The sequence below is a fragment of the Mizuhopecten yessoensis genome, unplaced genomic scaffold, assembly GCF_002113885.1.
Source record: "Mizuhopecten yessoensis strain PY_sf001 unplaced genomic scaffold, ASM211388v2 scaffold8213, whole genome shotgun sequence".
In the NCBI taxonomy this organism is placed as follows: Eukaryota; Metazoa; Mollusca; class Bivalvia; order Pectinida; family Pectinidae; genus Mizuhopecten; species Mizuhopecten yessoensis.
In genome coordinates, this window is record NW_018407435.1 from 1,624,288 (window position 1) to 1,648,600 (window position 24,313).

Below are 24,313 nucleotides of genomic sequence, written 5' to 3' on the forward strand. Positions count from 1 at the left end.
AGATTTAGCCTAATTTGGCATGTATGGCTGTTCTGGAGGCTGAGGGAATGGGGCCCAAAATGGACAAAATGGACAAAAAAGTTTGATCTTTTAAAGAATACTTGTTCAGTGTGGTATCATATAATGAACGTTTAGCCATATTTGGTATGCAGCTTTCATATATCAAGGCTTGTTTATAGGTCCAACATATGCATGGAAAAAACTTTTAGAATAACATTTTCCATCAGTTGTGATTCTGACAATGAACTTGTACTGAGTGGTCATCTGGATCAATTTGACCAGTAATCTGGTTTTATCTAAATTATAAAGGTACCACCACGATTATAAAGGTACCACCACCATTATAATGGTGGTGGTACCTTTCTAATGGTGTTGGTACCTTTATAATCGTTGTGGTACCTTTATAATGGCGCTGGTACCTTTATAATGGTGGGGGTACCTTTATAATGGTGGAGGTACCTTTATAATGGTGGGGGTACCTTTATAATGGTGTTGGTACTTTTATAATCGTTGTGGTACCTTTATAATGATGGTGGTACCTTTATATTGGTGTTGGTACCTTTATAATGGTGCTGGTACCTTGATAATGGTGGTACATTGTAGAACCTTTATAATGGTGGTGGTCCCATTATAAAGGTACCACCAACATTATAAAGGTACCACCAACATTATAAAGGTACCACCAACATTATAAAGGTACCACCATCATTATAAAGGAACCACCACCATTATAAAGGGACCACCACCATTATAAAGGGACCACCACCATTATAAAGGAACCACCACCATTATAAAGGAATCACCACCATTATAAATGCATCACCACCATTATAAATGTACCACCACCATTATAAAGGGACCACCACCATTATAAAGGAACCACCACCATTATAAAGGCATCACCATCATTATAAAGGTGCCACCACCATTATAAAGGTATCACCACCATTATAAAGGTATCACCACCATTATAAAGGTATCACCATCATTATAAAGGTGCCACCACCATTATAAAGGTATCACCACCATTATAAAGGTATCTCCACCATTATAAAGGTACTACCACGATTATAAAGGTACCAACACCATTATAAAGGTACCAGCGCCATTATAAAGGTACCACAACCATTATAAAGGTACCACTACCATTATAAAGGTACCACTACCATTATAAAGGTACCACCATGATTATAAAGGTACCACCACGATTATAAAGGTACCTCCACCATTATAAAGGTACCACCATGATTATAAAGGTACCACCACTATTATAAAGGTACTACCACGATTATAAAGGTACCAACACCAATATAAAGGTACCACCACCATGATAAAGGTACCACCACCATGATAAAGGTACCACCACCATTATAAAGGTACCACCATCATTATAAAGGTACCACCACCACTAGTCGTAACTTACTGCCACTTTAGGACTTCTATCATAACTTTGATACAATAACAAATGGTTGAATCATATCTACGATCAGAGGGAGACATGTCAGTTTCAATGGGGACAGGAAGTGGATAACAATTCAAGCATGAACAGCTTGATAGAACTTTATTGAATAATTTATATATCTTTTATTATCTTCCCAATCAAATCCTTTCAAATCCCCCTAAAACAATTTTAAATGCAGTTATATCATTATGGTTTTTGATAGTAGAAAGTAAATGTTTTTCTTGATTAATTTCTGATATACAGACAGATGTTTATTAGTATATTCTAGCCTAAAGCTAACAATACTTTTGTAGATTTTGTTTATATTAGTAACCGTTCCATACAAATGCCAGCACCTCATTATGGTAATCTTCTGTGACGTGACAACACTGTGTAGCATTTGTTAGCTTGAATTAATATCAAGTTAGTTTTACAACTCAAAACTGGGATAATTTCTTTCAGTAATCATTAGCTCAAAGTAAGATATCTTGAATTGATATTTAGTAGAAACCAATCCTTTTAACATTTATAGAATTAAGCTTAAACATGTTTCCACTTTTGTTTCCAAGTCGATAAAGGTTTAATACTCAATTTTCATACAGTACTATCTAGTAGGTATTTGTATATCTTTCAATAAAGAATATTGAAAATAAAATCAGGTTTATATCTGTTGGAATGATATATTTTTGACACAATTGAAGAAGGTCTGATACGTTTTCTGGATTTTTAGATATGTCTTGGAATCATTACTGAATCTGTACTATTATTTACTAATTTTGAGGCAGTAATAGTAAGTCAAACCTGCCTGTGAAGACTGGCCCGGGGGAGTAAGTCAAATCAGTTTGGTAGACAGGTGGTCTGGTTTGGTTGTTTTATATAGAAAACAAACATTCAGGGTCTCATGATGATCGCTATAGGTATAGAATACACCTGCTATTACCAACTGCATGTATTGTAGGAGGCGATTAATGTGGAAACCCCCTAAAGAATTGGAGATTTGAACCAAAATAAATCTGCTGCACCTATTGCAATATTTGGGATCTTTATCTTTCTTTCTATGGCAACAGAATGGAATGGCAACAACTGGTTCACCTGTTGTCAGTATAATGTGACCGGGCGAAATGCCATGCTTGGTGCCTTCGGCATGGCATTTCAGTGAGAGAGCACTATAAAGTCGGCATCAGATCCGTGCTATCACAAGGAGGCAAGCACACCAACATACCCTGTATCCGGCACACATACATTACACACATGGAGGCACATCCTTAAATGACCTTAGCTGTTAATAGGACGTTAAACAAAATTAAACCAAACCAAACTAAACCAAACTTTATAGACTGGTCATCATAGACAGGTGTTCATTATAAACAATTGGTATTTATAGGCAGGTGGTCATCATAAACAGGTTGTCGTTATAAGCAGATGGGCTTTACAGACAGGAAGGTATCAAAGAAGGTTTCATTATATTTAGTATCTCTGACATTATATGACGTCTACAAATGTGATCCGTATTGGTACAAGCTGATGTAAGCTAACAATGTTTTCTGGGGTTGTTTTGGAGGATGTTCAAATCTAATCTCTAAACTACACCCTTTTCTGTGTGACAGTGTTACAATGCCACAAGACCAATTGTATAATTTGCCTTCGTATCGGTACAAATGTGGTGCTTTGTATTCCCTTTTTAACGGCAGTTTTAGATAATTATTTAGATGTTGTATATGATTATCTCCTTTGCTGACCTACAAGGACTTGTGATCTGGTATGAACTACTACTGTCAGTACAAAACTAAACTCCCAATCAACAGAAAAACCGGAATGAAAATAATCCTGTAGACTCAAGTCACTCGAGTTCAATGTTGTTTGACAAAAGGGTCAGCTAGTAGAGTTGATAGTAATTTAGAAATATTGTAAAAAAAAAAACTTTGCTGAAGGGATAGTGTTAAAAGAATGGTTTTACTGAGTGGTCTCAAAGGACAAGTTTCACCGAAGGGATGGTCTCAAAGGACAAGTTTCATTGAAGGGGTCGTCTCAAATGTCAAGTTTCACCAAAGGGATGGTCTCAAAGGACAAGTTTCATTGAAGGGAGGGTCTCAAAGGACAAGTTTCACTGAAGGGATGGTCTCAAAGGACAAGTTTCATTGAAGCGGTTGTCTCAAATGTCAAGTTTCACCAAAGGGATGGTCTCAAAAGACAAGTTTCATTGAAGGGAGGGTCTCAAAGGACATGTTTCATTGAAGGAATGGTCTCAAAGGACAAGTTTCATTGAAGGGATGGTCTCAAAGGACAAGGTTCACTGAAGGGATGGTCTCAAAGGACAAGTTTCATTGAAGGGATGGTCTCAAAGGACAAGTTTCACCAAAGGGTTGGTCTCAAAGGACAAGTTTCATTGAAGGGATGGTCTCAAAGGATAAGTTTTATTAAAGGGATGGTCTCAAAGGACAAGTTTCATCGAAGGGATGGTCTCAAAGGATAAGTTTCATTAAAAGGATGGTCTAAAAGGACAAGTTTCATTGAAGGGATGGTCTCAAAGGACAAGTTTCATTGAAGGGATGGTCTCAAAGGACAAGTTTCATTGAAGGGATGGTCTCAAAGGACAAGTTTCATCGAAGGGATGGTCTCAAAGGATAAGTTTTATTAAAAGGATGGTCTCAAAGGACAAGTTTCATTGAAGGGATGGTCTCAAAGGACTAGTTTCATTGAAGGGATGGTCTCAAAGGACAAGGTTCATTGAGGGGATGGTCTCAAAGGACAAGTTTCATCAAAGGGATGGTCTCAAAGGACAAGTTTCATTGAAGGAATGGTCTCAAAGGACAAATTTCATTGAAGAGATGATCTCTTTAACTCAAGTTTCCTATTAAGACACGCAAACATCCAGGCCAATAAGAGTGAATTATATATGTTAAAATACTTGTTACGTAATTGTTGTAAAATAAAGTTTATATTTCTATATGTTAACTCTTCTTGTTGATCCAGTTCACTAGGCTAACAAGTTAAGTTTGCTCCCAAGTAAAGAAAAGGTTTGTTCAAATGTTCAAGGTTGTACCAAAATTATTCCAAAAGAAAATGTAGAGCAGAAGAGCTGAACTCAGAAGACACTTTAAGTTTCAGTGTACAAACGATAGTAGGTGTAGACTACCAGTCAATGAGAGAGACTGTAACTGTTTGGACTCCCACATTGTGATAGTAGGGGTAAACTATCAGTCAATGAGAGAGACTAACTGTTTGGGCTCCCCCATTGTGATAGTAGGTGTAAACTACCATTTAATGAGAGAGACTGTAACTGTTTGGGCTCCCACATTGTGATAGTAAGTGTAAACTATCAGTCAATGAGAGAGACTGTAACTGTTTGGGCTCCCACATTGTGATAGTAGGTGTAAACTACCAGTCAATGAGAGAGACTGTAACTGTTTGGGCTCCCACATTGTGATAGTAGGTGTAAACTACCAGTCAATGAGAGAGACTGTAACTGTTTGGGCTCCCACATTGTGATAGTAGGTGTAAACTACCAGTCAATGAGAGAGACTGTAACTGTTTGGGCTCCCACATTGTGATAGTAGGTGTAAACTACCAGTCAATGAGAGAGACTGTAACTGTTTGGGCTCCCACATTGTGATAGTAGGTGTAAACTACCAGTCAATGAGAGAGACTGTAACTGTTTGGGCTCCCACATTGTGATAGTAGGTGTAAACTACCAGTCAATGAGAGAGACTGTAACTGTTTGGGCTCCCACATTGTGATAGTAGGTGTAAACTACCAGTCAATGAGAGAGACTGTAACTGTTTGGGCTCCCACATTGTGATAGTAGGTGTAAACTACCAGTCAATGAGAGAGACTGTAACTGTTTGGGCTCCCACATTGTGATAGTAGGTGTAAACTACCAGTCAATGAGAGAGACTGTAACTGTTTGGGCTCCCACATTGTGATAGTAGGTGTAAACTACCAGTCAATGAGAGAGACTGTAACTGTTTGGGCTCCCACATTGTGATAGTAGGTGTAAACTACCAGTCAATGAGAGAGACTGTAACTGTTTGGGCTCCCACATTGTGATAGTAGGTGTAAACTACCAGTCAATGAGAGAGACTGTAACTGTTTGGGCTCCCACATTGTGATAGTAGGTGTAAACTACCAGTCAATGAGAGAGACTGTAACTGTTTGGGCTCCCACATTGTGATAGTAGGTGTAAACTACCAGTCAATGAGAGAGACTGTAACTGTTTGGGCTCCCACATTGTGATAGTAGGTGTAAACTACCAGTCAATGAGAGAGACTGTAACTGTTTGGGCTCCCACATTGTGATAGTAGGTGTAAACTACCAGTCAATGAGAGAGACTGTAACTGTTTGGGCTCCCACATTGTGATAGTAGGTGTAAACTACCAGTCAATGAGAGAGACTGTAACTGTTTGGGCTCCCACATTGTGATAGTAGGTGTAAACTACCAGTCAATGAGAGAGACTGTAACTGTTTGGGCTCCCACATTGTGATAGTAGGTGTAAACTACCAGTCAATGAGAGAGACTGTAACTGTTTGGGCTCCCACATTGTGATAGTAGGTGTAAACTACCAGTCAATGAGAGAGACTGTAACTGTTTGGGCTCCCACATTGTGATAGTAGGTGTAAACTACCAGTCAATGAGAGAGACTGTAACTGTTTGGGCTCCCACATTGTGATAGTAGGTGTAAACTACCAGTCAATGAGAGAGACTGTAACTGTTTGGGCTCCCACATTGTGATAGTAGGTGTAAACTACCAGTCAATGAGAGAGACTGTAACTGTTTGGGCTCCCACATTGTGATAGTAGGTGTAAACTACCAGTCAATGAGAGAGACTGTAACTGTTTGGGCTCCCACATTGTGATAGTAGGTGTAAACTACCAGTCAATGAGAGAGACTGTAACTGTTTGGGCTCCCACATTGTGATAGTAGGTGTAAACTACCAGTCAATGAGAGAGACTGTAACTGTTTGGGCTCCCACATTGTGATAGTAGGTGTAAACTACCAGTCAATGAGAGAGACTGTAACTGTTTGGGCTCCCACATTGTGATAGTAGGTGTAAACTACCAGTCAATGAGAGAGACTGTAACTGTTTGGGCTCCCACATTGTGATAGTAGGTGTAAACTACCAGTCAATGAGAGAGACTGTAACTGTTTGGGCTCCCACATTGTGATAGTAGGTGTAAACTACCAGTCAATGAGAGAGACTGTAACTGTTTGGGCTCCCACATTGTGATAGTAGGTGTAAACTACCAGTCAATGAGAGAGACTGTAACTGTTTGGGCTCCCACATTGTGATAGTAGGTGTAAACTACCAGTCAATGAGAGAGACTGTAACTGTTTGGGCTCCCACATTGTGATAGTAGGTGTAAACTACCAGTCAATGAGAGAGACTGTAACTGTTTGGGCTCCCACATTGTGATAGTAGGTGTAAACTACCAGTCAATGAGAGAGACTGTAACTGTTTGGGCTCCCACATTGTGATAGTAGGTGTAAACTACCAGTCAATGAGAGAGACTGTAACTGTTTGGGCTCCCACATTGTGATAGTAGGTGTAAACTACCAGTCAATGAGAGAGACTGTAACTGTTTGGGCTCCCACATTGTGATAGTAGGTGTAAACTACCAGTCAATGAGAGAGACTGTAACTGTTTGGGCTCCCACATTGTGATAGTAGGTGTAAACTACCAGTCAATGAGAGAGACTGTAACTGTTTGGGCTCCCACATTGTGATAGTAGGTGTAAACTACCAGTCAATGAGAGAGACTGTAACTGTTTGGGCTCCCACATTGTGATAGTAGGTGTAAACTACCAGTCAATGAGAGAGACTGTAACTGTTTGGGCTCCCACATTGTGATAGTAGGTGTAAACTACCAGTCAATGAGAGAGACTGTAACTGTTTGGGCTCCCACATTGTGATAGTAGGTGTAAACTACCAGTCAATGAGAGAGACTGTAACTGTTTGGGCTCCCACATTGTGATAGTAGGTGTAAACTACCAGTCAATGAGAGAGACTGTAACTGTTTGGGCTCCCACATTGTGATAGTAGGTGTAAACTACCAGTCAATGAGAGAGACTGTAACTGTTTGGGCTCCCACATTGTGATAGTAGGTGTAAACTACCAGTCAATGAGAGAGACTGTAACTGTTTGGGCTCCCACATTGTGATAGTAGGTGTAAACTACCAGTCAATGAGAGAGACTGTAACTGTTTGGGCTCCCACATTGTGATAGTAGGTGTAAACTACCAGTCAATGAGAGAGACTGTAACTGTTTGGGCTCCCACATTGTGATAGTAGGTGTAAACTACCAGTCAATGAGAGAGACTGTAACTGTTTGGGCTCCCACATTGTGATAGTAGGTGTAAACTACCAGTCAATGAGAGAGACTGTAACTGTTTGGGCTCCCACATTGTGATAGTAGGTGTAAACTACCAGTCAATGAGAGAGACTGTAACTGTTTGGGCTCCCACATTTTGATAGTAGGTGTAAACTACCAGTCAATGAGAGAGACTATAACTGTTTGGGCTCCCACATTGTGATCGTGCCAGAAGTATCATTACCCAATTAGCTGGGTAACAGTAAGGACAGAACTATGATGAATACATATAATTCAGGCTAATAGTCGTGCATCTGTCAGAAAGTTGTCAAAGTGCCCAAAACCAAATTTCTGGAAAGAACAGCTACGATTACATCTGAATGAATTTTAGTTAGTTATTATCAGGTGTAATAAATTGAATACGGATATTCCAGCCTCTTTTTATTGGACCGGAGATGTTTGGTCTTTTTTTGTCAGTGGCAAATTTCTAATGAGATCGTGCCTCGAATCTGAGTAATTATGCAATGTTTATCTTGTTATCTGCCCTTTTCTCATTGACAAATGATTTTGTGAAATTATGCTTTTTGAGGACATGTTATAATGGTGAAGTCACAGTTCATAGTGTAATTAATTGTTAATTAGGCAACATTAGCTGTTACTTCAAGTAAAGAGATTTATTTCAGTTAGAAATAGGATCCTTTATTCTGGGTTCTTGTGCTCTCTGGGATTGAAAGAGGTGATTTTAAGGAGTAGGACTTATTTAACGGCAAATAATTTTCCTTTACTATATTTTCATAAATATTGACATTCTTAACAGAAACTGTAATGTATTAAAAATGAGAATATTAAGACAGAAAAGTTGAAATTATTAGTAATTTTTGCAAGAAGTGTCATTTTGAAAAATAAATGGTTGTAAATTTTAATATTTTTCTAAAGGATTGTTGATCAATAATTTTACAGCTAGATAGGCTGTTATGGGCTAGGACTAGTTGTTAGACTGTGTTGGGCTGGGACTGTTAGGCTGTTTCGGGCTAGGACTAGTTGTTAGACTGTGGTGGGCTGGGACTGTTAGGCCGTCATGGGCTAGGACTAGTTGTTAAACTGTGGTGGGCTGGGACTGTTAGGCTGTTACGGGCTAGGACTAGTTGTTAGATTGTGGTGGGCTGGGACTGTTAGGCTGTCATGGGCTAGGACTAGTTGTTAAACTGTGGTGGGCTGGGACTGTTAGGCTGTTATGGGCTAGGACTAGTTGTTAAGACTGTGGTGGGCTGGGACTGTTAGGCTGTTATGGGCTAGGACTAGTTGTTAAGACTGTGGTGGGCTGGAACTGTTAGGCTGTCATGGGCTAGGACTAGTTGTTAGAGTGTGGTGGGCTGGGACTGGTAGGCTGTTATGGGCTAGGACTAGTTGTTAAAACTGTGGTGGGCTGGAACTGTTAGGCTGTAATGGGCTATGACTAGTTGTTAGACTGTGTTGGGCTGGGACTGTTGGGCTGTCATGGGCTAGGACTAGTTGTTAGACTGGGGTGGGCTGGGACTGTTAGGCTGTTATGGGCTAGGACTAGTTGTTAAGACTGTGGTGGGCTGGAACTGTTAGGCTGTAATGGGCTAGGACTAGTTGTTAGACTGTGTTGGGCTGGGACTGTTAGGCTGTTTCGGGCTAGGACTAGTTGTTAGACTGTGGTGGGCTGGGACTGTTAGGCTGTCATAGGCTAGGACTAGTTGTTAGACTGTGGTGGGCTAGGACTAGTTGTTAGACTGTGGTGTGCTGGGACTGTTATGGGATAGGACTAGTTGTAAGACTGTGGTGGGCTGGGACTGTTAGGCTGTCATAGGCTAGGACTAGTTGTTAGACTGTGGTGGGCTGGGACTGTTATGGTCTAGGACTAGTTGTTAGACTGTGATGGGCTGGGACTGTTAGACTTTTATGGGCTAGGACTAGTTGTTAGACTGTGGTGGGCTGGGACTGTTAGGGTGTTATGGGCTAGGACTAGTTGTTAGACTGTGGTGGGCTTGGACTTTTATGGGCTAGGACTAGTTGTTAGACTGTGGTAGGCTGGGACTGTTAGGCTGTCATTAGCTAGGACTAGTTGTTAGACTGTGGTGGGCTAGGACTAGTTGTTAGACTGTGGTGGTCTGGGACTGTTATGGGCTAGGATTAGTTGTTAGACTGTGGTGGGCTTGGACTGTTAGGCTGTCATGGGCTAGGACTAGTTGTTAGACTGTGGTGGTCTGGGACTGTTATGGGCTAGGATTAGTTGTTAGACTGTGGTGGGCTTGGACTGTTATGGTCTAGGACTAGTTGTTAGACTGTGATGGGCTGGGACTGTTAGACTTTTATGGGCTAGGGCTAGTTGTTAGACTGTGGTAGGCTGGGACTGTTAGGCTGTCATTGGCTAGGACTAGGTGTTAGACTGTGGTGGGCTGGGACTGTTAGGGTGTTATGGGCTAGGACTAGTTGTTAGACTGTGGTAGGCTGGGACTGTTAGGCTGTCATTAGCTAGGACTAGTTGTTAGACTGTGGTGGGCTAGGACTAGTTGTTAGACTGTGGTGGTCTGGGACTGTTATGGGCTAGGATTAGTTGTTAGACTGTGGTGGGCTTGGACTGTTAGGCTGTTATGGGCTAGGACTAGTTGTTAGACTGTGGTAGGCTGGGACTGTTAGGCTGTCATTGGCTAGGACTAGTTGTTAGACTGTGGTGGGCTGGGACTGTTAGGCTGTCATGGGCTAGGACTAGTTGTTAGACTGTGGTGGGCTAGTACTGTTATGGGCTAGGACTAGTTGTAAGACTGTGTTGGGCTGGGACTGTTAGGCTGTTATGGGCTAGGACTAGTTGTTAGACTGTGGTGGGCTGGGACTGTCATGGGCTAGGACTAGTTGTTAGACTGTGGTGGGCTAGTACTGTTATGGGCTAGGACTAGTTGTAAGACTGTGTTGGGCTGGGACTGTTAGGCTGTCATGGGCTAGGACTAGTTGTTAGACTGTGGTGGGCTGGGACTGTTAGGCTGTCATGGGCTAGGACTAGTTGTTAGACTGTGGTGGGCTGGGACTGTTATGGGCTAGGACTAGTTGTTAGACTGTGGTGGGCTGGGACTGTTATGGGCTAGGACTAGTTGTTAGACTGTGGTGGACTGGGACTGTTATGGGCTAGGACTAGTTGTTAGACTGTGGTGGACTGGGACTATTAGGCTGTTATGGGCTAGGACTAGTTGTTAGACTGTGGTGGGCTGGGACTGTTATGGGCTAGGACTAGCTGTTAGACTGTGGTGGGCTGGGACTGTTATGGGCTAGGACTAGTTGTTAGACTGTGGTGGGCTGGGACTTGTTTGGATGTGATATGCTGGGATTGGTTATTTTGCACTGTTATGTATGATAGATTTAGTTTTATCACTATGCCACCCTCACAGCCATAAACAATATTTCCCGTTGACAGTAACACCCCAGGACTTGGCAGCGGAAACAGGAAGCTATATCTTCATCTCATATTTTCATTTTCTCTTTCATGAGAAACATAACGTTTGCACAAAAGAAAGCAGAACATCGTTTACTACTTGTGAAACCTCTCCTGACATCAGAATCAGTAGGCAATGATTTTCATGTGTAGTTTTACAACCTGGTCTTCTGGAAATGAAAGAGGAAATCAGCAAATTGTAGATACAATCAGATACGAAGCTCTTACAAGTCCTAGCAATACTAAGTTGGATACAGAACATAAGGAAACCAGTACTGGCTGCAAAACAGTTCAGGTGGAGGCTATTATGATGACGACTGTCAATATCAAAGTTTTCTTAACTTATCACTCATCATAACATATAAGTTTCTCTTGTTCTTAAGGTTATATGCTACCTTTTATGTTATACAAACAGTGTGTCAGAATTATTTCCCTTCATGACCTTTTAGTTAGGATTATCTAACATTTCTGAATTATCCTGGCAATCTTATATGCATGCATTCTTGTGTACCATGTGTCATCAGTTCTTGTCTATCTTTCTAAGCTATCATAAATTCTAGTGCATCTTTCATATGTGTCATCAATTCTTGTGCACTTTTCAAAGTATTGTCATCATATATGTGGACTTTTCAAATATGTCATCATATTTGATTATCTATCGAATGTTTCATTAATTAATTTCAATTTAGAAGTCCACTTGTCACCAAAACGTTTCTGTAAGTATGTTGGACATCTTTTTTAGTGTGGAACTCTTTAAGACAGGAGTTACATTAAGGTAGCATACATCCTTAATAAAAAGTGACAACATGTTGTTTCTTTCTCAATGGTATATTGAGTTTTGGTATCAGCACTTGTGACTGTTATAAACAAATGGACAATAAGCTGTTACTTTCCCTTAACACAAACATCTTGGTCCGACAGACTGGTAAATACAGTCTGAACTTTCATAGATAATACAGGTAAAGTTTAATGCTCATCAAATATGTCCCAGAAGAAACATCTCTGATTGCTCCATTCTACCCAGCTGTAGTAATTGGGAACTGACATGCTGGGAAGTTAACCCAGAAGAAGAATGAATAATTTACGAAGCATATCTTCATATTTTGACATAAAAACAGCTCATAACAGCTGAAAGTGTTTAAAATATAATAATAAGATAAAGTAAACTGATAGATCCTGTTACCATAAGGTCCTGTTACCATAAGATCCTGTTACCATAAGATCCTGTTACCATAAGATCCTGTTACCATAAGATCCTGTTACCATAAGATCCTGTAACCATAAGATCCTGTTACCATAAGATCCTGTTCAACTTATTTATTTTAATGTGCCCAATTAAGCTGAACAAAACAGTCAAAGAAGATAAACAATTATAACAAGTGAAGAATTTCCCAAAATAGTTACAAAGTATATGGTATTCACGTTCTTCAATGGAAATCTTCAGCCTTTTCGGAACAGAAACATGATCAAACAGCACGTTTTGCTTTATGGAATGAAAAAAGAATCCAATATTTATTGAGGGGAGATAAACAGACACATGACATAACACGTAAACCACTTCACTAACACATGAAATTCACATTTAAAATTGTTAGCTGTTTTTCTTTCTGTGGCGGAAAAACAGCCTACCAATCCTACCGTTAAAGACGATATTGAGCAATGAGGCTGGATGGTTTTCCGATTATTTTTTGAGCATGCCTTTTGATGATCTAGCTGGCAAGTGGGTCGAATGAAGACAGTGATGTCGACAACTTCATTGCCGCGTAATTAAGTAAGGAACGGACTTCCTATCCGAAGGGATGCCCTGCAGCTGTCCTGTATAGTAAGGGCACAATGTGTTTTTTCTGCAATCTTGAGTATCGCATGATTTGTGAATATTACTATAGGTACGTAGTATGACCTAGCTAGGGATTTCCCAGGCCAGGCAAGTTATTGGGTGTAGTGTTTGGTATGAAAACCAATGAAAAACTAAATCTGAAGATTAACAGTTGAATGGAAAAAAACTTACACAAATGTTTAAAAAAGACATTTTACTGTTGATCATCTTATCAAAAACTGACTTAAAGAGGAAAAAAGAGAAATCTGTAATTTATGGAGTACTTTTTCCTGAAATCTGTAAATTTATTGACTGCTTTTTCCTGAAATAACTTCCTGAACACCTACTGAAATATTAAGAAAAATGAAATCTATAACTTACTCCAACAACTAGCTGTAACAAGATATCCTCTTGGGAATCTTCTTCCCTCCTCGATATAGGGACAAGTTTTCCAAGGAGGGTCAGCTCTGCTGAGATACCAGCTGTCTTATTGCTGCAGTTGTTTCTGTAGAACTGAACCTGTTTACAAACGACTTTTTACAGGAATGCATCAATTTGGTCCCAAACATAATAATGATGTTACATACTCTCATACTGCCAAATGATGACAGACTTTACAAAATTATTTCTATAAAGGTTGATTTTACAGTAACGAGGAATATGCATTAATAGATTAGCATTTTTATCTTACAGAAATTCATTCTTGAACCCCTGATGTAAAAATGATCAAGACAATTACTTTTACCCTAGCCAGGTTGAAGTCAATCTTATAATTTAGCATAAACCTTTTGTTTTGTACACGAGACAATTAGGTTGTTTATTATCTTTACTTTCTCTTTCCTGGATTTTTTTTTTTCACTTATAATTTTTTTTTATTTTTTCACTTAAAACAAATATCTTTTATTAATTCGTCTGGCCTTAAATTTTCTACGCAGATGAAAACATTTATGCAAGAATTGAAGCGTTTAGTGGATTTACGCAAGGAGTAACTGTTAGACAGTTGGTTCCCTCGTGTTACGCCTAATCATGACGGCCCAATGCCTGTTCCTTCTACACTCAACTTCTGACCGAGCGTAACATTGACGGATTTTGTGATGAAATCATTCGCCAGACACTGCCGTTGGAGAAAAATATCCAGCTAATAACTTTTTGATGAGTTCATTTCTCCGTTGCTGTTTACTACAGTTTGAAGAGGCCACAGTCGGTGTGAAGCTGACGTTTGTTAATTATGATATGCGGCATAAGACTTTTTATTCCAAAGTAAATTGTTTGTATATAACTATGAGTGTCAAATAAGTTGGATAACTTGTGAGAATTTTTGGGGAAAAAAGTTACCAAGGGGTGAGGGGGTTCAAATTTTTGAAAAGTTAGAATATATTCTAAGCTTGTTCGTTAAAAATATTTCAGGAATGTTTTTATGAACTTTGAAGCAATATGATACTACATGTAAAATAAATTATTCTTTTCTGACCTGTCAAGATCAGTCTTGTTAGGCACTTCACTATACTGAAGTCGGTCACTATTGAATTACAACTCATCAAAACATATCCTTCATATTATAGAACTTCAATATATGAGTTTGTGATCAATTTCATTTCCTAGAATCAGACTTGAAAATAGCACTCACTTGTATCATAATCTCAAACATGGGTGCATGCAGATACTTACATAATGATCAGAACTATATTGCTGATTAAGGGTTAATAAATATTGATATTCACAATTATAATTTTCACTTTCTTAATGTTGTGTTTTTAGGGAATAAAAGAGACATTGTAGTCAAAATGAATACCAAATATAATGACCTAGTATTTAGAATCTGTCAAATATACAGTAAAATCTCTCTTTCAACTTTGTTCTTTTGTATAAAAGATTATAAGATGGAGTAATTTTCATGTGGAAGGGTATGGAAATAAGAGTTATTGCTCAAATCAGAGAGTCCAGGGTTGTAAAAATAATTTGCATCTTACAAATTAAAGTACCAATATAGGGTTGGGTGCAGATAACAATATCATATTCCGAATCAATGTTCTTTATTACAAATGTACAAAAGATTTCTGTTACCCATAATTAATCATATGGCTAAGAAAAATATGTGACTGATGAATTATGGATAAAGAGGATAAATTACTGATGAACTATGGGTAAGGAAAATATATGAGTGATGAATTATGGGTAGGGAAAATATATGAGTGATGAATTATGGGTAGGGAAAATATATGAGTGATGAATCATGGGTAGGGAAAATATGTGACTGATGATTGGGGGTAAGGAAAATATGTGAATGATGAATTATTGGTATGATGAATTATGGTTAAATGAAGATATGGGACTTATGAATGATGGAAATTAAAGATTGGTCTGATGAATAATTGGTAATTAAGAAAGACATATGGCTGATGAATTGTGGGTAAGGAAGATATGTAACTAATGAATTAGGGGTTAGGAATACACAAAGCCTGATAGATTATGGGTAATTCAAGGAGGGTACAAATGTATGTAACTTTGGAATTAGGGGTAGGAATAACATATAACCTGTCTATTTGAGATTGATCAGCTGACAAAGTTCTGCTCCATTTTGTTGTATCAGGTGTGTTTATGATTGAAAATGTTCCCCACTGGTAAAACGGAATCACAGGGATGTATGTCAAAACTACCTTCTTCATGATCTCATAGCTACAGAAAAAATATACTGTATCTACATTCATAAAGTTGCACTTTTTAAATGTTTCTGACATTTGAGGTAGATAAATTTACAATATAAAAAAAAACATGAGAAAAATATTTAAGTATTTAATAAGTATTCTCACATTTTTTTCTTCAATATTAGCTTTTGTCGTAAGTGTCGATATAATGAAATCATGAATTTGTGGTTTCTATATTTATCTAACTGTTGTTCATAATTGTACAATCTTCAGAAAGTTGTGCCCGATATGATCATCATGTAAAGTAAGATAGCAGGCCCTTTAGACCTTTGTTTGTGTAATAGAGACAGCTAAAAAAAACACTGAAACACCCCACCCCACCCCTTCAAACCATCAAATTTGTCTCCTACTGTTTAATGACCTTTGCTGGGTACCAGAGGACCCAGGCTCCCCTATCGATAGGTCTTTGGGAGGTATAGAGTTATTGCTACCATATGTGTACCGATTTTTTTTAAATTGAGGTCACAGGTTAAATCGAAAAGATTTTCAATGTTGTAAATTTAGAAATGTATGACGTTTCATCTGATACATTGCCTGTGTATGTTAATTAAACCCCTCCCGCTTGACAGTGTTTATGTATTACACATGTAGCTGATTTTGTAATAGATGAGTAAATCTGCTGGTTGCAGTTTTTCAATCGGTTAATATGAAATGACAAGAACTAGAATATAGGTACATGTGTACCAGCTATGTTCATTGTTTACATAGTCATGATCAAAGAATAGAGTAAAATTGTCTCTTTCATTTCTGAAAAGCAAATAATCTTTTATTTGGAAAAAATAACAATTTATGTGTATAAGTTCAATGCTTATAGTGTTAGTTAGGTAATGTGTCAAGCTTGATTAAACTTGATTAGGATGGCCCTTGTTCATTTATGATCATATAAATATTATATGGTAGATATTTCGATATACCGGGTAACAAAAACCTACTTTTGCTAGTTCGTAATGCTTTGTGAAAGCAGTGACAATTTGCAATACAGTTCACGTGATTTTCATGACCTCTGTGACCTCTATGCACTCATGTTTTAAGGAGCCCTGTCCCACTACACTGTTGTTTTACCTATTAACAGTAACCTCCCCTTAACTCCCATTTGGATATAACTGTATAGCACGTGTATGGACCAGGACACTTCCATTGACCAGGTATAGCTCAATCGGTTAGAGTGATGGTATAACAATCTGAGGTCCAGGGTTCGAATCCCGGTCTTGCCCCACTGATTTTTCACACATGTCTGTTGACAAATTATATTTTGTTTATTTCATCTTTATCATTTCTCATGAAAGTCCCGCAAGGTATGGTTTTCTTTACACTAATGATTTATCAAAGCTACAGTCATGCCGGACGGAAACATTGAATTCCAATACTCTGTTACAGTTTTTGGACGTGGTACAGGGATCCTTAAATTCTGAAATCCTTATCCTCTGTATGTGTTTTGTTTCTTGAGGATCTTTGTTCTTGGAGGTAGAAAACTACATCTTACAAATAACTAGGTTTTAATTAGTTTTTCAGATAATCTTTTGATTCTTAAAAAAAACAATAGATGACTATCTTCCTGCTTTATTGGTTCATTAAGACTGTTTATTGTTGTTGTAATTTACAATAACAGTCGGGAGAATGATGGGTACAGCCGTTTTTTGTGTCTATCTGGGAAGGAGCATCCCTTATCTGTGACTGCATCAGGGGAGCATGCAGTAATTACTCTGCGGTAAGTTAAACTAAAGAGCCCTTTATCTGATAGAGTATGTATGAGAGAGATAAAGTTGTTATCACCTTTTGTCTTATCCGTCCTAATCCCCCTCCACGAGTTCCTCTCCGTCCTAATCCCCCTCCACGAGTTGCCCTCCCCGACAAAACAACTCTCTTCCACTATCACTTATACCGCGTGGGCTTGTGATAAGAAGTCAGCTAGTAAGCAGTGCTGATAGAAATGAAGCATAAAATGATGACAAAGTAAATATTATGTAGCATCAGATCTCGTAACTTTTTCTGATGACACTTAATCCTGTTCATTGGAATTGTATCCGAATAGACTGGAATATTATTTGTGCATGAACTTTGATTTTTGATAAAATTTTGGAACAACAAATTGTTTTGAAATAAAAAATGAGGATTTATGAATGAGAAATTATTGAATTTCCGTTTATTAAAATGTTGGTCAGATAGTGGGGTTGACTCAGAAAAAGAGGAAAACAAAGAAAGTATAGCAGCATTTCCAGCCAGTCAAGGAAGAACAGTAACTAGCCATCTCTGTTCTGTAGCAACCTTCCTACATACATTGCTGTGAATCAAGGAAAAGAACAAAATAAAGAAAGTCATCACGTCCAATTAAGGAACAACGCACCATTGTTAGGTCATAATTAGGTTAATAAAGAAGATGGCTCCCGTTTAAGGATCATGGAGGGAATACACATCCCAATGATTCCTCTTGTTTCATACACTGTCTCATTACAATAGGGCTGACTCCCCTAGCCACCTTCCCCTCCCCTTGGCTGACTCCCCTAGCCACCTTCCCCTCCCCTTCACTGCCTCCCCTACCCACCTTTCCCTCCCCTTCACTGCCTCCCCTAGCCACCTTCCCCTCCCCTTCACTGCCTCCCCTAGCCCCCTTCCCCTCCCCTTCACTGCCTCCCCTACCCACCTTTCCCTCCCCTTCACTGCCTCCCCTAGCCACCTTCCCCTCCCCTTTGCTGCCTCCCCTTGTCGTTAGGTACACTGTCTCATTACAATAGGGCTGACTCCCCTAGCCACCTTCCCCTCCCCTTTGCTGCCTCCCCTAGCCACCTTTCCCTCCCCTTTGCTGCCTCCCCTTGTCGTTAGTGTACACTGTCTCATTACAATAGGGCTGACTCCCCTAGCCACCTTCCCCTCCCCTTGGCTGCCTCCCCTAGCCACCTTCCCCTCCCCTTCACTGCCTCCCCTAGCCACCTTCCCCTCCCCTTCGCTGCCTCCCCTTGTCGTTAGTGTACACTGTCTCATTACAATAGGACTGCCTCCCCTAGCCACCTTCCCCTCCCCTTCACTGCCTCCCCTAGCCACCTTCCCCTCCCCTTCGCTGCCTCCCCTTGTCGTTAGTGTACACTGTCTCATTACAATAGGGCTGCCTCCCCTAGCCACCTTCCCCTCCCCTTCACTGCCTCCCCTAGCCACCTTCCCCTCCCCTTCGCTGCCTCCCCTTGTCGTTAGTGTACACTGTCTCATTACAATAGGGCTGCCTCCCCTAGCCACCTTCCCCTCCCCTTCACTGCCTCCCCTAGCCACCTTCCCCTCCCCTTCACTGCCTCCCCTTGTCGTTAGTGTACACTGTCTCATTACAATAGGGCTGCCTCCCCTAGCCACCTTCCCCTCCCCTTCACTGCCTCCCCTAGCCACCTTCCCCTCCCCTTCACTGCCTCCCCTTGTCGTTAGTGTACACTGTCTCATTACAATAGGGCTGCCTCCCCTAGCCACCTTCCCCTCCCCTTCACTGCCTCCCCTAGCCACCTTCCCCTCCCCTTCACTGCCTCCCCTTGTCGTTAGTGTACACTGTCCCATTACAATAGGGCTGCCTCCCCTAGCCACCTTCCCCTCCCCTTTGCTGCCTCCCCTTGTCGTTAGGTACACTGTCTCATTACAATAGGGCTGACTCCCCTAGCCACCTTCCCCTCCCCTTTGCTGCCTCCCCTAGCCACCTTTCCCTCCCCTTTGCTGCCTCCCCTTGTCGTTAGTGTACACTGTCTCATTACAATAGGGCTGACTCCCCTAGCCACCTTCCCCTCCCCTTCGCTGCCTCCCCTAGCCACCTTCCCCTCCCCTTCACTGCCTCCCCTAGCCACCTTCCCCTCCCCTTCGCTGCCTCACCTAGCCACCTTTCCCTCCCCTTCACTGCCTCCCCTAGCCACTTTCCCGTCCCCTTCACTGCCTCCCCTAGCCACCTTTCCGTCCCCTTCGCTGCCTCCCCTAGCCACCTTCCCATCCCCTAGCCACCTTTCCCTCACCTTCGCTGCCACCCCTCCCCTGCCTCTCCTTGTCGTTAGTGTACACTGTCTGATTACAGCGCTATGCTTTAGTGCTGGTTGTTTATTGTTTATAAACAGATCACAGTCATAAAGGGTGACAATGATAACCTTGATAAATAACTGTAAATCATCTTTTTTATTAGCATGTTTATCGACTTAATTGTGTAATAAATGATAAGGTAAATTACTATTTACTTCTACAGTGATGTGTTATGGTGATGGGGAATCTGTTAAAGGGTGGTCTTGATATCACTCTAGGAGGTGTCTCACACTTCATATGGATCTCAGGGAGTGTGTCTCATTGGTTAAGATCCCTTGGAGGTGTGTCTCATTGGGTTGGATCCCTTGGAGGTGTGACTCACTGGTTTAGATCCCTGAGAGGTTTGTCTCACTGGTTTAGATCCCTGGGAGGTGTGTCTCACTGGTTTTGATCTCTGGGAGGTGTGTCTCGCTTGTTAAGATCCCTGAGATGTGTTTCTCACTGGTTTAGATCCCTGGGAGGTGTGACTCACTGGTTTAGATCCCTGGGAGGTGTGTCTCACTGGGTTGGATCCCTCGGAGGTGTGTCTCATTGGGTTGGATCCCTCGGAGGTGTTTCTCACTGGTTTAGATCCCTGGGAGGTGTGTCTCACTGGTTTAGATCCTAGGGAGGTGTGTCTTACTGGTTTAGATCCCTCGGAGGTGTGTCTCACTAGTTTTTATCTCTGGGAGGTGTTTCTCACTGGTTTAGATCCCTGGGAGGTGTTTCTCACTGGTTTAGATCTCTGGGAGGTGTGTCTCACTGGTTTAGATCCTAGGGAGGTGTGTCTCATTGGGTTGGATCCCTGGGAGGTGTGTCTCATTGGGTTGGATCCCTCGGAGGTGTGTCTCACTGGTTTAGATCCCTGAGAAGTTTGTCTCACTGGTTTAGATCCCTGGGAGGTGTGTCTCACTGGTTTAGATCTCTGGGAGGTGTGTCTCACTGGTTTAGATCCTAGGGAGGTGTGTCTCACTGGTTTAGATCCCTCGGAGGTGTGTCTCACTGGGTCAGATCCCTGGGAGGTGTGTCTTACTGGTTTAGATCCCTTGGAGGTGTGTCTCACTGGTTTAGATCCCTGGGAGGTGTGTCTCACTGGGTCAGATCCCTGGGAGGTGTGTCTCACTGGTTTAGATCCCTGGGAGTTGTGTCTCATTGGTTTAGATCCCTGGGAGGTGTGTCTCACTGGTTTAGATCCCTGGGAGGTGTGTCTCACTGCTTTAGAGCTCTAAGTGTTTCTTATTTGGTCAGATTTTTAGGTGACCTGAGCTTTAGCTCAAGTGCCCTATTGCTATCCATCATTTTCTGTTGTCGTCCGTCCATCTATTTTAAACTTAAAGTCAAGTTCTACTGGGCCGTTTTATCTGAAACGCAGTCTAGGAATGATCGACTCATGGTCCTGACAAAGTATCGTCATTTTTTCAGGTCGATCAGAAATCCAATATGGTCACCACGGCCGCCATTTTGAAAAAAATATTTCAAACTTAAAATCAAGTTCTACTGGGCCAATTTAACTGAAACTTGGTAGGAATGATTGACTCATGGTCCTGACAAACTTAACTTAACGTTGTACTTATCTCCACTTCATATTTCAACAACAAAAATAAATACTGTAGGACTCAGATGACCGTTAGGCCATTGGGCCACTTGTTAGAAGATTTGTTGCACTTAGTCATATCTGGGGGAGTTCAGTCTCGCTTGGTGAAGATCTTTTTCTGTGTCTCACTTGGTGAAGATCTTTTTCTGTATCTCACTTGGTGTAGATCTTTTTCTGTGTCTCACTTGGTGTAGATCTTTTTCTGTGTCTCACTTGGTGAAGATCTTTCAAATGATCAGATCCCTGGCAAGTGTCTTCCTTGGTTGAGATGCTTGTTTTATAAGTGTCTTATCTTTGATGTTAGTATCGACATGCCAGTGAGAGCAATATGTCTTTGAGGTTTTGTAACTTGGTGTAGATGTTTTGAATTGTAATGTACCGTATGTAAGGCTTTTGTCTCTTTGAGGTGACGTCTTTGTAAGGTGTCACTCACCTGACCAGTGGTAGGTTTTTCCGAGATGTCTTTCTTCAAAGTATAAGTGCTTGGTGATAGACAGAAAAGATTATGTACTTTCTTGGAGTTCCTGTTGTGTATGCATGCAGTATGTATGAGAAGTCGTGTGAACCATTGGGTGTGAATTGAGCTGTCCAGTTTGTCAGGGGAAGTTAATAGGCTGCCGTGGTAGATAATAGGGGGTTCGTGTCACTATGGCGATAGATATAGAGGTATAAAAAAACATGGAATCGGACATGTCGTGATTTATCAGAGCAGACCAGCTTCTGACACATACTGGGAGCTGAGGAAAACCGTTTCCATGTGTTATGATTTACAACAGTTCCCCAAGATCTTAATTCATCTCCTGGTAAACAGAAAGTAAAAACAGACAGGTGTCCAATGCAGGCATGTGCATCTATATTACCCCTGGTGTACTCTGTATAGCAATGTTTAGTTTTGTCAGCCTCATAGCAAGAAAAATATTTGTCCATTTTCTTGATCAAGACTTGATGGAATCTTGTTGGTCTAGAATGTTATGATGTTTGGACTATTTCAGAAAAATAAAATAAAAAAAACATTAATACTGATAATTCAGAAAAATTGTTCTTACAATTTATTCATAAAGATAATTCCAGTAATTCATTATAGTCTCAGATCATACAACAAAATTCAAAGACAGACACAGAAATTCAGATTTCTATTAATAAGGCGATTTTTTTATCCCAAAAATGAAAAAATCTACGGAATTGAATGGCTGAGACTTTATTTTAGATTCAATGTAATTTTCATTTTCAGGTTATGTGTCTCCAAATTGGTAGAAAATTTAAATAAGTTGCAGCTCTGTGTTAAAAATGTTAATTTTGGTTTTTAGTTGTCAGAACCTTATTTCAAAATGTTTGAAAGATAACTACTTTTGTGAAAATACTGGGTACCTTCACCCAAACAAGAATCTGACAGGTGAAGCTGACCATGCCTTTTGCCAATAGCCACTGGTCAAGCTAAATTAACACTGACCCTGTTGGCAGCACCTCTCAATGGCCAGTATAATTGAAGAAGGACTCCTTGACCACTCTTTACAATTTACTCTTCGTTGGAGAACATATTTTTCTTGTCAAAATCACTTATGAAGAATAGTAATCATATTGTTAGTTTTTCTACCGGCTCCATTGTTAGCCCAAGGTCAAGGTCACTTTGACCCACACTTGTCTGTTAGAAATGTTATTGTCCTTGACAACTTGGAAAATATTGAAACCTTATGTTAGGAAGTATTAAAGGCTTAAACCTGATGCCCTATTTCAGTTTGTATGGTTTCTAAATAAAGTGTTTATAAAATTATAAATCAACAGATACACAGGCATGATGATATATGTAAATCTCTTTGAATAAAGTTAATATAACAAATGCAAAGGTTGTTTTGAAGGCAAAAAGAAATTGAAAACCTTTTTAGGGAGCTTTCAAAAATGTCAGTTTAATAGGTCAAGCAAAAAGATATTATAAAATTTCCATGGGGAGATTCTGCATCCTTAAAATTAAAAATTAAATAAAATTTGTGTTGCACCTTTAAAATAAAATCTTTTGAATTATCCCTGCAGATGAAATCATTAGATCCTAGAATATTGAAATAGTTTAGAAAATTAACCACCATGAAATTGTTTAATTTTAGGGTCCAAAATCGGGAGTATCCCTCAAAAACAGGGAGATTTGAGAAGTATACTGCAAGTGGTATCTTAACAATGAGAGAAAAGCTTTTATCTTTCAATTTAGAAAATATTGGATTAAGATAAAACATGTTTTAAAACAGATTATATTGTTAACTCTGGGGGTAAGGTTAGTCTTATATCAATGTCTGCTGTTGTGACACTGGCAGCCACATGCGGTGTGAGGGGGCCACATGTTGCTCCCCACAAGTGGTCCTTTACCAGCTGTCGTATGGTCTTTGTTAAAAAATATATTTTTTTAATAACAATATTTCTTTTTGATAAAAGATCATATCATAAGTGAAAGTACATCTAATGGGTGAAGAATTTATGTAAGGGATTTTGATTTTATCCAAAAAAAAGTTATGCACGTATTGCACGAATTTATGCCTGGAAAAATTTAAAAAAATCTGAAGGAGTGGGTATTATACAGAGAAGATAATATATGGGCACCGCTTGCAGCAGCAGTACAAAGCAATAACCAGCCACATGTCATTACACAGACTGGAACAACCACTCTTTTCACTTACGCATACGGGAACATAGGAACATACGAACATACGAACAGACGCACACAACACTTGGCATTCGAATAGCAAAGTACAAACAAACAGCCGTTCTTATTGGTCAAATATATTTGGAATTCGGTAGTCTGATCTTTTGCTGATGTCGTCTTGAAGTAATTACGCTGTGGTCTTGAGGAAAAACAGGATTCTCTTAAGTATACAGTGAATCTGAAGAGTTGTCAGCTGTTAGTTGGGGAAAAAAATTACGCACACTCCAAAACACTACTTTTCACTAAAAAAAATGGTTTTAAATTCTTCTAGCGAAGCGTTACTTTTTTTTCGAAAA

The 24,313-nt window shown here is 40.0% G+C and overlaps 1 protein-coding gene across 2 annotated transcripts in view; it reads left to right on the forward strand.

The window, feature by feature from the left end:
• LOC110455389 (cytosolic purine 5'-nucleotidase-like) overlaps window positions 1-24,313 on the forward strand; it is a 145,507-nt gene that overhangs the window by 22,259 nt on the left and 98,935 nt on the right. The gene's annotated exons all lie outside the window — the stretch shown is intronic.